The sequence below is a fragment of the Sander vitreus genome, unplaced genomic scaffold (genome assembly GCF_031162955.1).
Source record: "Sander vitreus isolate 19-12246 unplaced genomic scaffold, sanVit1 ctg428_0, whole genome shotgun sequence".
Taxonomy (NCBI): Eukaryota; Metazoa; Chordata; class Actinopteri; order Perciformes; family Percidae; genus Sander; species Sander vitreus.
The window spans coordinates 37,893-53,761 of record NW_027595545.1 but is presented as its reverse complement, the minus strand read 5'-3'; positions in this window follow the sequence as shown (position 1 = coordinate 53,761).

The window sequence follows — 15,869 nt, the reverse complement described above, 5'->3', positions numbered from 1 at the left end:
ATTAGTTTATACACTTTAACCACTTTTATGACTTGGATTTTGCTGTGATTTTATATGCTTTTTATTCATTTACATTACAATTTGTATGGGTAATCTATTCTAGAATATGGTGCCTAGTTATCAGGGCTTGACATTAGCAGCGGCCAACCTGCCAAAAGCGGGTAGATTTCAGCAGTGTTGGGTAACACAGTCTCTCTCACTAGCCACTTTGGCCGGTGGCATGCCTTTATATTGTAACACTGGTGGCTGGAGTACTTGCCACTGTTCCACAACCCGACACAGGAACACAGCTGTGACCTGTGCAGCGGCAGCCCACAGCCAGAGTACGGTGGCCCGTACGGCACATCAGACCAGCAAGCCACAGCGATTCCTTAAAATATCCCCCAGAGCTCCGTTCTGCATGTGCACGCAACATGGCAAGCCGAGGCAACAGTTGCGTCTGTCTGTACAGGTCATAGACTGTTTAAGGTAATGGTTTATAGAAGAAGTACAGAGAGAGCGTGCAGCAGGACAATCTAGCAGGACATTTGGTCTGTGCGCTCCACTTCCCGTCAGCGAGGTTGCTTGCTGGCTGCTAAGTGAAACGCGAGCGCTCCAAATCCCTTTTAAATAATCTTCTCTACCCCTGCACCACCTAGCCTATGCAATGATAAGCTACTCTCTGTATGCTTGTGTCTTATTGGGTTGAATGTTTTCATACAAAAAGGAGCTTCAAGTTGATGTCAAGCCCTGCTAGTTATGTACAAACATACAATATTTGCTATCACGTTGCTATCGGAATGGCTTTCTACTAATACATTATTTATTGAAGGATGTAAAAGTGCATCCCTTGCTCCAATTGAACCTTTTTGTGTTTAAGGGGCCACTGCTTACCACTTTGTTGTTCATAATCTACAACATTCCTTATGGCTTCTTATTTCTTGCTCTACTGTTACACTTACTTGTTCATTACACCTTCATCCTGTTCTCTCTCTTCAGCATCCTTCTTTGCCTCAGCTTCTGTCACCACTTCTTTCATATCTCCTGTCTCACTGTCTTTTTCATTTGGCTGTCCAGAATGTTCAGGCTCTATCTCCATCCTGTCCTCTCTTTCTTCCTGTCCATTATCTTCTTCTTCATCTCCTCCCCCCACTGCCTGTTCATTCTCCTCTTCTCCTTCTTCTCCCCCCACTGCCTCTTCATTCACCTCTTCTCCCCCCACTGCCTCTTCTTTCTCCTCTTCTCTTTCTTCTCCCCCCACTGCCTGTTCATTCTCCTCTTCTCCTTCTTCTCCCCCCACTGCCTCTTCTTTCTCCTCTTCTCCCCCCCTGCCTCTTCATTCACCTCTTCTCCTTCTTCTCCCCCCACTGCCTCTTCTTTATCCTCTTCTCTTTCTTCTCCCCCCACTGCCTGTTCATTCTCCTCTTCTCCTTCTTCTCCCCCCACTGCCTCTTCTTTCTCCTCTTCTCCTCCCACTGCCTCTTCATTCACCTCTTCTCCTTCTTCTCCCCCCACTGCCTGTTCATTCTCCTATTCTCTTTCTCCTAGTGCCTGATCGATTCCCTCTGCTCTATCCTGTGTGTGTGTGTGTGTGTTCCCTTTCAAGATTCCAAGCTTTTAGTAATGCAAATTAAAACATCAGGGGTATATGGTATTCAACACTATTGTAACTTGTAAAACAATGAAATATATAATAAAATGTAAGACAGATACCCTCTAACAAGCCTTCAAAGAGAAGAATAATCTCAAAAATACAATGGACAGAGGAAGGAAAATCCAAGGGGCACTGAAGCTGTGTGGTCCATTTACTGCCCCCAGATTTATATTTTGCCAGTAACACTTTAACAGTAAAGGGACATATCCCAGGGCCTTAAGTTTCTCAAGCTGAAACACAGAAAATAATATTAGTGACCCACCATGCTCGGGCCGCGGGCATGCACTGGAGCACAGCGGGCTCCAAACCAGCCGGCGCCAAGTGGCACAGCAGCCTTCTCATGCAACCAGTGTTTATATATACGATATCTACGTTAACAAAAAAATGTCAGCGCGGTTTCTCAACGTCCGCTGATACGTGTTTAAAGAAACATCTCTTAGATTGCTTGATTGCTGTAGCTTGCTTGCCTGGGCCAGCATCAGGAATACAAAAGCACTGCAGTATCATGCATCAATAAGTTGTTGGCATTCTTATTAAAGGAGAATTCCGGTCGATTTCAACCCGTAGCTCTGTTGTTTGTAAATTAGGAGTACTGTCAGTAGCGAGAAAAATGAAAACAATCGGTGCTGCCTACACCGAGTTATCCTCCTGCTAGATTTTGCACCCAACAGGCTTAAACAGGGCTTAAACAGGGCAAGTTTTAAATGTGTTTTTAGCCTCTAAACGTGTTCAAAATGCCATTACAAGTGCTTAGCCATGTGCAGTTATTCCTTCCAAGGGAACACAGCGAATTTGACTGCAGTAGATGTGACAGAAAGGCATCAAAGTTGTGTTAATCCATACCTCTGTTAACAGTGCGCACGGATCTGCTGTGCCACGCATGGATGAAATAATGAAATAGTAAATAGGACTACAGTAACAGATATATGTGCAGAATTAAGACCAGTGTTTGGTGGACCGGGTACACCTTGTTCACTTGATAGCCTACAAATCATCCACGGGATCAATTACACATCACATGAGTTTGCCTACCCGGCACAGCATTTGTTCCTGGGGAGATGGATCCGTGCGTCCCGCCTCCTGTGCGCCATGGATGTCTGAGCCTCAGCAACTACTAACTATAAAGATACAATGTGCCTGTTCCCAGCATTAACACAACACTTTGCGATGGTTAGCTTGTTACCTGTGACGATATATGCTAAATGTCTTAGAATCAGTAATGCAACATGTTTCAGAGCAACACCTTCCGCTAAGATGCTTGAGACAAGACTGTGAGAGGAATGCTAGTCAGAATACTGGTCTCTATTGATAATAATTGCTGAACTGAAATGTTGAACTGGTTACTGCATGTCAAGAGAACGTTATGTCATAATGCTGGCACTGTTTTGAATCAGAACAGAGACTTATGCAGATCTTGAAATTAAATTGCAGGTATTATGTGTTATAACTGCCAGTCATGTGACGGGCCATGATGATGACTTGTAGGGATGATGCTGCTTTCACGTGAATCTTAGGGGGCTGCTCTTAAAGGAGAATTCCGGTCGATATCAACCCGTAGCTCTGTTGTTTGTAAATTAGGAGTACTGTCAGTAGCGAGAAAAATGAAAACAATCGGTGCTGCCTACACCGAGTTATCCTCCTGCTAGATTTTGCACCCAACAGGCTTAAACAGGGCTTAAACAGGGCAAGTTTTAAACATGTTTTTAGCCTCTAAACATGTTCGAAATGCCATTACAAGTGCTTAGCCATGTGCAGTTATTCCTTCCAAGGGAACACAGCGAATTTGACTGCAGTAGATGTGACAGAAAGGCATCAAAGTTGTGTTAATCCATACCTCTGTTGATTTCATGCTGTCTGGTGAAGTCCACACTAGTCGATTGCCGATCTCATACAATCCAATATTCCAAAATGCATTTTTCCACACAAAAAACTATTTGCCGAGGTTCTCTCCATAGTAATGACTATGTATCAACAGGCTGTAACCTGACACCACAGTGGAGCAAGCAGAGCTGCAGTTCAAGAGTTCAACAGCTAGGTAACCTAGCAACGGCAGAGCCTGTCGGCAAAAGCAGGGAGGAGCTCACAGAGCTAACAGACGGAGCTTGGAGTTATATCAGGACTAATATGAGAAAATGGTTCGAGTTTGTGCCTTTCCAAATTGCGGCAACCAAATGCCGCAGGCTTTCACCGTCTACCCCTCCGCAACCGGGAGATTTTACAGTAGTGGCTGGTTGCATGTGATGCGGGTACATGATGCTCATGTGGATACTGTATCGCAATGACCACCGAGGAAGAAAGCCTGTGCTGTAAGTAATGGGATCTCATACAGTCTGGTCTGGATGGGTCCCCAGATAACGGACATTGTTTCACCCATACAGAGAGGTTTCCCCATCTGATCTATAAGGATGTTCTGGAAGCGGTTTTTTTTTTGTCCCGAAAGTAAATTGGAAGAAGCAGCCTAAACCGGACGGACCTGATGGCCAGCTGTCTAATGAGTGAGTACAACAGGCTTTCAGGACTCTGTCCTAGCTGAGGTACATTTGCTTTTTGTTGTAAATACACATTAGTGTCCTACACAAACACTAATCAAAACACACCTCTTCAGATTAGCTTTCCACATACAATAATCTTACATTTCTCACCTGCTTACTGTTTTTGTTTTTAATTGCTTCTAAATATGCTTGTTGTATGTGTTGGTTTTATTGCTTATCTGTTTTTAATGTGCTATATGTGCTGGTTTTTACTGTAAAGTGTCTTTGAGTACGATGAAAAGCCCTCTATAAATGAAATGTATTATTATTTATTATAAATAAAACGTCACTTCTTTAGTGAAATAACCAAAGCTCGCCCTTCCTCCCCCCCCCCAGCCAATGCAGACTTGTGGCCTACCGGGTGATTCTGGAGTGGGTTCTGAGAGGAGAGCACCTTGGCGTGGCACCAGGAGAACTTTGCCTACCTGTGTTATAGCAGTGGTCAGACAAGAGTACCCCTCCCTCACTGGAAGTTACACGGGATTCAAAGAGGCAGAGGACATTTTCTGAGTCTAATAATATGATTTCTAGTAATACTTGGTATTGCCATTACTAGGAATAAACAAAGCAATTGCACAGTTCTATTAGGAAAAAGTAAGAATATGTATATTGTACAAGTAAATTGTAAGAATAAATAAATTGTAAGAATAAGTACATTGTACAGTTCTATAATATATTTATCAGTGGTTTTATAACATAACAGTACACATTACATTTGTGCTTTTGTGTCTTTACTTCAACAACAAAAAGGTAATTACAATATCACAATCTAGACACAATCAATGTAAAGTATGTACAGTGCAGTGTGTGGTTTTATACATAATCATGCTGCAACATAGTCTGAAGTGTACAAAGAAAAAATAGTTCAGTACTCTTTTCCTAGGCCTAGAACATGCTCATATAATGTGACCTGGCTTGAGTAACCAGTTCACTCTTATCGGCCGTGGAACTGGGGCTATGTTACAAAGCAGTGGCCTTCTTCTCTGTCCATGACGGGGTAAAGACTCGGAGAAGACTATGGTCCTGTCTTCTCTCTTCCTCCAGACACGCTCCATCAGGTCATCACAGAAGGCCTGAGATGTACGTTCATACATGGGCTTTGCCACCCATTGCTGAGACTGCCGCGAGTAAACAACTTTGTGCTTTGGTGGTCCTGACAAAAAAACGCCACTGTTTAGTCCAGCATCACAATGAAATATAAAAACTGACTATGTAGTATGCGATGAATGTAGTGTCTTTACATAAGAAATAATGGCATACTGCAAATAACTGCTAGCCTATAAAACTCATTTGTCATAGTCCCAAACATTACCATATTCTAGTCCTGAAATACATTCTAATCATCAACATTCCCATCCGGAACATTGTCTTATATCAAAGAAAATACATTCCACTCACTTGTGGCACATCTTCACTGGCTGTGCAGAGGACAGTCAAAGATGGGCTACATGCAGAAGCACTTAGGTCCTACAATTCACAAAAAAAGGATGAAACTCCAACGATGTCTGAGATGTCCGTTTGTAGTTACAACATGATTATGACATTTATAAGGATTATCTCGACAAAGCTAACTGTAATATAAAGAACAAAAAGAAAAGGTATTAAACTCACTTGAGACAGATGTCCACTGGCTGTGTGGGGGGGTTTTGAAAGATGGGCTAGATGCAGTGGCAGCCTGGTCCTTCAATTCACAACAAAAAGTAATATAAATAATCTTGTAATAACAATATAGGAAAATGATTGTAATAGCAAATTAACATTCAAAATGGTTAAATAATGAAAACAACTTACTGTTTGTTGCTGTAAAAGAGGGAGTGCAAGATAGGCTATGCCAGACGATGAAGGCTTTGAACGTTGTTGTGGGGCTTGTGTCTGTGGATGACCAGATTTGCTTGACGCCTTCTTGGGAGTTGACTGTGGCACTGCAGCTCATTCTGTCTCTATGTCACTGGATGTTGTCCCCTAAATAAGTAAGAAGGAGAAAGAACATTGTAGTCAGACTCAATGGGCCAAAACAGTAACATTTAGGATGCATCTATCATAATCAGTGTTGGGTGTAAGGCAATTACAGTAATATATTCATTTTTGCTGTAACACAGTAATATAACTCATTACTAATTACATGTCGGTAATATCATATGTGCAACCAGCCACTACTGTAAAATCTCCCGGTTGCGGAGGGGTAGACGGTGAAAGCTCAAGCTCAAATATCCCTTCATTTGGTTGCCGCAATTTGGAAAGGTACAAACTCGAACCATTTTCTCATATTAGTCCTGATATAACTCCAAGCTCCGTCTGTTAGCTCTGTGAGCTCCTCCCTGCTTTTGCCGACAGGCTCTGCCGTTGCTAGGTTACCTAGCTGTTGAACTCTTGAACTGCAGCTCTGCTTGCTCCACTGTGGTGTCAGGTTACAGCCTGTTGATACATAGTCATTACTATGGAGAGAACCTCGGCAAATTGTTTTTTGTGTGGAAAAAATGCATTTTGGAATATTGGATTGTATGAGATCGGCAATCGACTAGTGTGGACTTCACCAGACAGCATGAAATCAACAGAGGTATGGATTAACACAACTTTGATGCCTTTCTGTCACATCTACTGCAGTCAAATTCGCTGTGTTCCCTTGGAAGGAATAACTGCACATGGCTAAGCACTTGTAATGGCATTTCGAACATGTTTAGAGGCTAAAAACACATTTAAAACTTGCCCTGTTTAAGCCCTGTTGGATGCAAAATCTAGCAGGAGGATAACTCGGTGTAGGCAGCACCGATTGTTTTCATTTTTCTCGCTACTGACAGTACTCCTAATTTACAAACAACAGAGCTACGGGTTGAAATCGACCGGAATTCTCCTTTAACATTACATTGTTAAATGTGTTACAATTTGTTTGTACCAGTGTTAAAATATAATACATATTAATAAATTAAGTTGTTTTCATTTATATTGCAATGTAAATAATACTTAACACTTACAGTACTGATGAAGTTGGACATTGTTGATCCGGCATCATTGATCTTGGTGCCACACACCTTGCATGTAGCTGTTAGCTTACTGCCACTGTTTACCAAGTTATTGAAAGCAAAACTAATGACAAAAGGCACAACTCCAGGAGGACTTGGTGTCGCCATCGTCAATGCATTTTTTTAAATGTGAATGAGGGCAGGGGACATGCAGCTTGTCATATGTTTCCCCAACATACAGTTGTGTTCAGAATAATAGCAGTGTATAATGCTCAAAATCCTTAGAATAGCTTTTAATTCCATAATATCAATGCATTGGGAACACTGCACATTCAATTCCAAATCAAAACATGACCAAAATTGATCAGGTTTGTGTTATACCTTTACAGAAAGTGAAGAAAACGGAATATTAGGCTGTTCTATAATATATAATATAGACAGTTTTTCTTACTGTATAAACTGAAAAATGTCTGAAGGGTTTGCTTTACTTTGAATCACTGCACTAATATTTAGTTGCATAACCATTATTTCTGAGAACTGCTTCACATCTGTGTTGCATGGAGTCACCTGTGAACAGGTATTCCAGCCCAGGACCATTAAACTACGTTCCACAATTCCTCTGCATTACTGGGTTTGGCCTCAGAAACAGCATTTTTGATGTCACCCCACAAGTTTTCTATGGGATTGAGGTCTGGGGATTGGGCTGGCCACTCCATAACATCAGTCTTTGCTCGCTTACTGGTGTGTTTTGGGTCATTGTCTTGTTCAAAGACCCATTTCAAAGGCATTTCCTCTTCAGCATAAGGTAACATGACCGCTTCAAGTATTTTGATGTATTGAAACTGATCCATGATCCCTGGTATTGGATAAACAGGCCCAACACCACAGTATGAGAAACATCCCCATAACATGATTTTTGCACCACCATGCTTTACTGTCTTCACAGTGTACTGTGGCTTGAATTCAGTGCATGGGGGTCGTCGGACAAACTGTCTGCGGCCCCTAGACCCAAAAAGAACAATTTTGCTCTCATCAGTCCACAGAATGTTGCCCCATTTCTCCTTTGGCCAGTCAATGTGTCCTTTGGCAAATTTCAACCTATCAGTACATGTCTTTTTTTCAGCAGTGGGACTTTGCGGGGGCTTCTAGCTGATAGCTTAGCTTCACATAGCCTTCTTCTGATTGTAACAGTACTCACAGGTAACTTTATGTCTTCTTTGATTTTCCTGGAGCTGATCATTGGTTGAGCCTTTGCCATTTTGGCTATTCTTCGATCCATTCGAATGGTAGTTGACCGTTTTTTCCCACGTCATTCAGGCTTTGGATGCCATTTCAAGGCATCTGAAATCATTTGGGCTGAGCAGCCTATACTTTTCTGCATTTCTTTATATGTTTTCTCCTCTCCAATCAACTTTTTAATCAAAGTCCGCTGTTTCTCAGAGCAATGTCTGGAATGACCCATTTTGCTGAGTATTTCAGTGTGAAATGCTCTATAACCAGCATGCACAACATTTGCTTCCTTCCCTCCTTAAATATGGGCTATAATTGACACCTGTTTCTTCACAGAATCAATCACCTCACTAATTGAACACAACACTGCTATTATTTTGAACATGCCCCTTTCAATTACAGATTCAATTACACAGAATGAGCAGCATGCATGTCATGACTGGTGGGTCTGTTGGTTTTCTATGACTCTACAACACGTACTAGTAAATTATTTGCCATGTAGAAATATCACTTCTACCAAAAAATTTGATTTATGAGGTTAGTGATGTTGGACTGCTATTATTTTGAACACAACTGTACATGCGCCAATGCGGTTGTTGACAAGTCTCGAAGCTTGAGTCCGAGTCAAGTCTGAAGTCAGCTGTTTGTGCGTCTTAAGTGCGACTCGAGTCCGAGTCTCAGACTCGAGTCCCCATCTCTAGTATGGAGTACTTGGTACGAGAGACTTATAACTGGTTTTCAGTGTCTCCAAAGTGCAGGGAGGCTTACAAGGCCATATATGAGACCATTAACTATGTGTGTGCCACACCTTGGGCTCTCCATTGAATCTGCGGTTTCATGCATTTTGGACCAGTAGGAGGAGCTTAGGCTGCACTTTGCAGTCACCAGGTCCAGTGAACACTGCTACATGGCTGAGGTTTTATACTCCATGTACAGTGATCCTCAAAATGTTTTGTATCTGACTTTTTTGAAGTCAGTGCAGGGTGAGGTACAGTTGGCCACCAAGGCTTTTGAGGGAGAGCAGGTCGAGCCTCTTAAGCTACTTGACAGCTTGGTTAGCCTGATCAAGTCTGTGAGCAGCAGGGTGCTGAATCCACTGGCAAAGGTTGATGTACTCAAAGGGCCAATAGATGGATACATCAGTCCTAAACCAGGTTTGGGATTAAGCTAAAACCATTAACGTTAAAGTTAAGTTCATTTTTAGTCAAACATCAAATGGTATCCTCTTTTTAGTAGAACATTTAAATAAATCGACCATTCCTCTTGTGGCCGCCATGTCTGGACTTAAGATGGCGGAGTAACATTGGTGTGACATTTACACAGATTTTAGAGTTATTTTGGTGGCTGACGTCTCAAACAGCTCACCTCAAGTTCAGTAGGCATAAGGACAAAATTAAACTATGTTAATTAACGTAGACTAAACGTGTTCCCATCATTAACAGTGTTTCGTACAGTTGACCTTTTCCCGCTGATCGCTTTATATATACTTCCAGGTCATGAAAAATATATATGTAAAAAATATAATATAAATAATATAAAATATGTGTCATCTTCTTTTTTCCCTCTCTCATCCCATGCCACCAACGAGATACCCACGCCATTTCTTCTTGTGTGAATTCAATTCAAGTTTTCTTGATGCGCCCACAGCGACTGACAGCGGAGGGATGAGAAGCTAAAATCCCGACTGCAGCTTCAAAGGGGAGATGACTAGAGCAACGGAAATTCTTACTTAATTTATGCTTCTCACAGTCCTGTACTCAGTATGAAATCATTATGTTATCACAAGTTGTTAAATATTACCTTTTGTTGAATGAATGGTTTGAAATGGGCCTTTGTAACATCAATACTCAACTTGGCACCCCTCTCACACTGCAGCAGCAGCAAGTCAGTCATCCTGCCAGCAGTTTGAACAGTTTTATTAAATAAAGGGTCAATAACATTATTGTTAATAACATCTATTGAATATTTTAACATTATACATAATTTTTTTAAGAGATTAAACAGTTAACTTACATAAAGTTCACTGAACTGATTGTGATGATATTTGATAGCCAAGGTTTATCTAAGGATATCAGGTGTCAAATAACAAGGTAACGTTAAAAAAACTTTGCAAATGTGTATTGTATGTGCCAACAGATTAAGTGTCTGTCTAAATAACCTTCATGAAATTGTAAATTGGCTAAATGCCAGACACAAGCATTGGCACAAAGAAGTTAACGTTTGGAGCTCCGTTAGAATGAGATATAGAAAATGTTATATCCATAAATAAATGATCTGAAAGAAAACTGAATATTCACCAATTTTGAAACTTATATTTCTCTCTCTGAACATTTACAATTAACACCTCTTTAATGTAAATTTCATGCGCCCCTTTTTCGTGTATGTATGAATTTAATGTTTTCAATGTGATTATGTATCTGTACTTGAATAATAAAGTTTTTTGAAAAAAAAAAAAAGACGGCCTGGTCGCAAAGCTGATATAGCCTCTTGTTTCACATTATATAGAAACTGATGATGTAGGCTAAACACAAACGACATTTCATGCAACAGTGAAGTTTTCATGTAGTTAATGTAATTGGTCCAATGTACTTTTTATAAAAGGTAAAACTAATATATTATATAGACTTATTACATACAAAGCGAGATATTTCAAGCCTGTATTTGTTATAATTTTGATGATTATGGCTTACAGTTTATGAAAACCCTCAGAAAATTTTAATATTGTGAAAAGGTCCAATATTGTAGGCTAAAAGTGTCCCACTCTAATCAGCTAATTAATCCAAAACACCTGCAAAGGGTTCCTGCTCCTCGGATATTCGGCTTCACTCAGTGACCTGCACAGTTACACACCTAATTTAAGTATTTCAAAAGGTCGAACACACATACAGATGTCTAGACAGTAAAATCGCTACGTGATTACCGTTATATCCGAGGGTTGAAGTTGCATGTTAACGGGGTAGTGCAAGTTTCTGCTGTGGCTTAGCAGAAGCTAACGCAGCCTGAGTTTTCACGTTGCTATATAAAAGGTGTTGACGGTTGACTTAGCGAGCTAGCACGCAAACAGTTAATTTACATGTCTACGAGCATGTTAGCAAACTACACCAAGAGACAGAAAGCAGGGGAACTAGTACTTTCATACTTTTAGCATTGGCTAATTATCAACCTGCCTGCCATTAGATGTTAGCTTCCGAGCTAGTTAGCAGCTAGCCCCAGAAGTTCATGAAAACAAGGCTTTCACCGGAGCAGTCTTACGTTATTCCCGAACCACTCTTTTCATTTCAAAATTGGAAATCAAATGAACGAAAAAGTACACAGGCCCAATTACAGTTCACTGTTGTTGCATGAAATGTCGTTTGTGTTTAGCCTACATCAGTTTCTAACACTTAATGTGAAACAAGAGGCTAAGATATCAGCTTCGCTACCGTCTTGGTCCATTCGAGCATATGGGGAGTGACGTAGGCAAAAAAAACTGACTTGGATGTGGGCGGGGCTTGACATCAAGCAAGAATACTCAAGTTCAGAGGATTCAGGCGAAGAGGACCAATTCATTTCTTTTAGAAGAGATCAGCAGGACGTTTCAGAGTGGTAAGTTGAGTGTGTTTTCATTTTAGTAGGCTATGTAACACTTTAGACAAAGTCAGCTAACGTTAGACAAGTGTGTCTTCAGTGATGTCGCTATTCGGGGCTAAGGCTAACGTTATATGGTGGCTGTGTATTTTGGCGTCTTTTGGGTTGTTAAACATTTGAAAGTCACAGAAACCACTTAGACTGAATGATGTGTTTTCATGTTATTATCATACTGTTGGTGATGTGTCTGTGTTCATGTTCCGGTGCACGGCACATAACGTTACCCGACACACGCCCACATTCCTGACTTTGCTCTTGGCTTTGAACTTGTTAAGGTTGAAGAGCCTGCCGTCAGTCCTGTAAAGGATTGGGACCCTGTGGCAACTCTTGGCCAGTGAGGTGGAGTATGGCTGCAATGAAGATGGCAAATAGGGTGGGTGCAATGATACATCCCTGTTTGACCCCAGTTTCTACTGTAAATGGTTCAGATTCAGAGCCACTGTTGCTGAGCACTGTGGCTGACATGCCGTCATGCAGTAGCCTCAGCACACGGATGCATTTGTCATGACATCCATACCTTGATAGTATGCTCCACAGTGCCTGACGATCCACAGAGTCAAAAGGCTTTTGTCAAGTCTATAAAGGCCATGTACAGAGGCAGTCCTTGTTCCCGACACTTTTCTTGTAGTTGGCGAGCAGAAAAGATCACGTCTGTTGTTCCCCTAGAAGGGCAGAAGCCGCATTGTGATTCAGGGAGTACCATCTCAGATAGTGGTAGCAGGCAGTTGATGAGGACACAAGCAAGGACTTTGCCTGTTGTTGACAAGAGCGCGATGCCCCTGTAGTTTCCACATTTAACCTTGTCCCCTTTCTTGAATATGGTAACAATTTGGGTATCCCAGAGCTCTGAGGGGAGCTTTCCCTTTCCCAGACCTTGACGAGTAGATGGTGGATTTGGTGCCAGAGCCTTGGTCCTCCTTCCTTTAAGATCTCCGCGGGGATTGGAAAACTATCGCGTTCACCGTGGATGCGTTCAAATGTGTAAAATAAAATGTTTTTGCCATTAATTACCTTGATACTAAGTCAAAGTTCGGTAAACCTTCCCCAACAGTCATGGCAGCTAGCATTAGCTCAAACACACACACACACACACACACACACACACACACACACACGGACTGAGTATGTAAAACCAATCAGATCTGATTTCATTTGACTGTACCTGTGCTTTGTGTGGACCTGCCCTCTTTTTATGTGATATTTTGAGGTGGTGCGCCCCCTGGTTCTGTTCTGCTTTGTTATTGTTCCCATCTGGAAAAAGTAGTGGTCCATAAAAGAAGGGCAATATGGTAAATATCACCTGAACTCTCTGCATCCATCCCTATCTACAGGTGCTGGTCATATAATTAGAATATCATGAAAAAGTTGATTTATTTCAGTAATTCCATTCAAAAAGTGAAACTTGTATAATGTATACATTCCTTCCACACAGACTAATATATTTCAAGTGTTTATTTCTTTTAATTTTGATGATTAGAATTGACAACTAATGAAAACCCCAATTCTGTATCTCAGAAAATTAGAATATTACTTAAGACCAATACAAAAAAAGGATTTTTAGAAATGTTGGCCAACTGAAAAGTATGAGCATGAAAAGTATGAGCATGTACAGCACTCAATACTTAGTTGGGGCTCCTTTTGCCCGAATGACTGCAGCAATGTGGCGTGGCATGGAGTCGATCAGTCTGTGGCACTGCTCAGGTGTTAGGAGAGCCCAGGTTGCTCTGATAGTGGCCTTCAGCTCTTCTGCATTGTTGGGTCTGGAGCATCGCATCTTCCTCTTCACAATACCCCATAGATTTTCTATGGGGTTAAGGTCAGGCAAGTTTGCTGGCCAATTAAGAACAGGGATACCATGGTCCTTAAACCAGGTACTGGTAGCTTTGGCACTGTGTGCAGGTGCCAAGTCCTGCTGGAAAATGAAATCTGCATCTCCATAAAGTTGGTCAGCAGCAGGAAGCATGAAGTGCTCTAAAACTTCCTGGTAGACGGCTGCGTTGACCCTGGACCTCAGAAAACACAGTGGACCAACACCAGCAGATGACATGGCACCCCAAACCATCACTGACTGTGGAAACTTTACACTGGACTTCAAGCAACGTGGATTCGGTGCCTCTCCTCTCTTCCTCCAGACTCTGGAACCTTGACTTCCAAAGGAAATGCAAAATGTACTTTCATCAGAGAACATAACTTTGGACCACTCAGCAGCAGTCCAGTCCTTTTGTCTTTAGCCCAGGCGAGACGCTTCTGACGCTGTGTCTTGTTCAGGAGTGGCTTGACACAAGGAATGCAACAGCTGAAACCCATGTCTTGCATACGTCTGTGCGTGGTGGTTCTTGAAACACTGACTCCTGCTGCAGTCCACTCTTTGTGAATCTCCCCCACATTTTTTAATGGGTTTTGTTTCACCATCCTCTCCAGGGGGCAGTTATCCCTATTGCTTGTACACTTGTTTCTACCACATCTTTTCCTTCCCCTCTCTATTAATGTGCTTGGACACAGAGCTCTGTGAACAGCCAACCTCATGACCTTTTGTGTCTTGCCCTCCTTGTGCAAGATGTCAATGGTTGTCTTTTGGACAGCTGTCAAGTCAGCAGTCTTCCCCATGATTGTGTAGCTACAGAACTAGACTGAGGGACCATTTAAAGGCCTTTGCAGGTGTTTTGAGTTAATTAGCAGATTAGAGTGTGGTACCAGGTGTCTTCAATATTGAACCTTGTCACAATATTCTAATTTTCTGAGATACTGAATTCGGGGTTTTCATTAGTGTCAGTTCTAATCATCAAAAGTAAAAGAAATAAACACTTGAAAAATATCAGTCTGTGTGGAATGAATGTATACATTATACAAATTTCACTTTTTGAATGGAATTACTGAAATAAATCAACTTTTTCATGATATTCTAATCATATGACCAGCACCTGTATGTCCTTCAATGACTAAGGTTGTAATTAATGTATGTGATGGAAATTTGCCTTTCCAAATAAAAAGATAATAATAAAAAAAAAAACTTTCAAACTAGGAGGTTCTGATCAAATCTGATTCATTTTCAGAAACAACATTGTAGTGTAGTTTAGCTGTAATAGGAGCTTCCCTCACTCTCCTGATTGGTGCCAAGCTGATTCACCTGCTCCCAGCTGCACACCTGCAGCCCATCCACTAATCAACTCTGCTCCATAGCAACCACTCTCTGCTGGCCACATCCTTGGATCAGCTTAGTCACACGTGCATTCATATTTATGTCCTCATGTATTTTGTCTGATTAGCTTCTAACCAGCTTTTCCTGTGCCATATAATCTCTGCCTGCCTGCTCATCATAACCTTTTTCCATCAAATTAAATTAAATTCCTTTAACTTAATGGAATAGTGATAAAGAATGTATGTGTATTATACCCCACATTGTTATGGAGAATAATAAGTACAGATTGCAGCCTTTTATGACAATTGACCTTCAATGATGTATTTTATATTGTAGATATTCAAGCCATTAGTGTCAACTGTTTGTATTTTTTTGGTCAAACATGCCTCTTTCAGATATTAAAGTATATTAAAGTCATATTTATTTATTTTTACATGTAATTTTGCATGTCGTTCCCTCTCTCTGTACTTTCATGTCTGAGCTGTCCTGTCAAATGAAGGCCTAAAATGCCACAAAAAAACAAAAAACTATCTTTAAAACAAACAAAAAAGGTTGGGTTATGCCCCAACTCATATGTGTTTTCTGTTTGACGAAGCGCACGGTACATGAAACGTGGTACAAAGCAGCTTTTAGACCTCAACAACTTAGAATGTTTTCAGTTCACTTTTTAAATGAGAGAGAGAACTGACCAGGCCTGGAGTTTCACCATTTTAGGAGCAAGGCCACATGGCCTTTGGTGTTGGCCCAAA